Source organism: Arachis duranensis, chromosome 10 (genome assembly GCF_000817695.3).
Source record: "Arachis duranensis cultivar V14167 chromosome 10, aradu.V14167.gnm2.J7QH, whole genome shotgun sequence".
Lineage (NCBI taxonomy): Eukaryota > Viridiplantae > Streptophyta > Magnoliopsida > Fabales > Fabaceae > Arachis > Arachis duranensis.
In genome coordinates this window covers 91,997,029-91,997,849 of record NC_029781.3, presented here as the reverse complement: position 1 = coordinate 91,997,849, position 821 = coordinate 91,997,029, and the positions used below count along the sequence as shown (strand labels likewise).

The 821-nt window shown below is 39.7% G+C and overlaps 1 non-coding gene across 1 annotated transcript; it reads right to left on the bottom strand.

The window, feature by feature from the left end:
* Positions 1 to 199: 199 nt before the first annotated feature.
* On the bottom strand, positions 200 to 307 carry LOC127743646 (small nucleolar RNA R71). Its single transcript, XR_008005030.1, has one exon. It is a non-coding gene; the product is annotated as a small nucleolar RNA R71 (small nucleolar RNA).
* Between the last annotated feature and the right edge of the window lie 514 nt (positions 308 to 821).

Sequence of the window (821 nt, the reverse complement as noted above, 5' to 3'; positions counted from 1 at the left end):
GCTGAGTTCTTGCAAATCTGTGACACTGTCAAGACTAATGGGGTTGACCCTGAAGTCTACAGACTTATGCTATTCCCTTTTTGCTGTAAGAGACAGAGCTAGGATATGGTTGGACTTACAACCTAAAGAAAGCCTGAACTCTTGGGTAAAGCTAGTCAATGACTTCTTGGCAAAGTTCTTTCCACCTCAAAAATTGAGTAAGCTTAGAGTGGAAGTCCAAACCTTCAGACAGAAGGAAGAAGAATCCCTCTATGAAGCTTGGGAAAGATACAAACAATTAACCAGAAAGTGTCCCTCTGATATGCTTTCTGAATGGAGCATCATAGGAATTTTCTATGATGGTCTCTCTGAACTATCCAAGATGTCTTTGGATAGCTCTGCTGGAGGATCTCTTCATCTGAAGAAGACGCCTACAGAAGCTCAAGAACTAATTGAAATGGTTGCAAATAATCAATTCATGTACACTTCTAAAAGGAATCCTGTGAACAATGGGACAAATCAGAAGAAAGGAGTTCTTGAGATTGATACTCTGAATGCCATATCGGCTCAGAACAAAATCTTGACTCAACAAGTCAATATGATTTCTCAAAGTCTATCTGGAATGCAAGCAGCACCAGGCAGTACTAAGGATGCTTCATCTGAAGAAGAAGCTTATGATCCTGAGAATCCTTCAATAGAAGAGGTGAATTACATGGGAGAACCCTATGGAAACACCTATAATTTTTCATGGAGAAATCATCCAAATCCCTCATGGAAGGATCAACAGAGACCTTAACAAGGTTTCAACAATAATAATGGTGGAAGAAACAGGTTTAGCAATG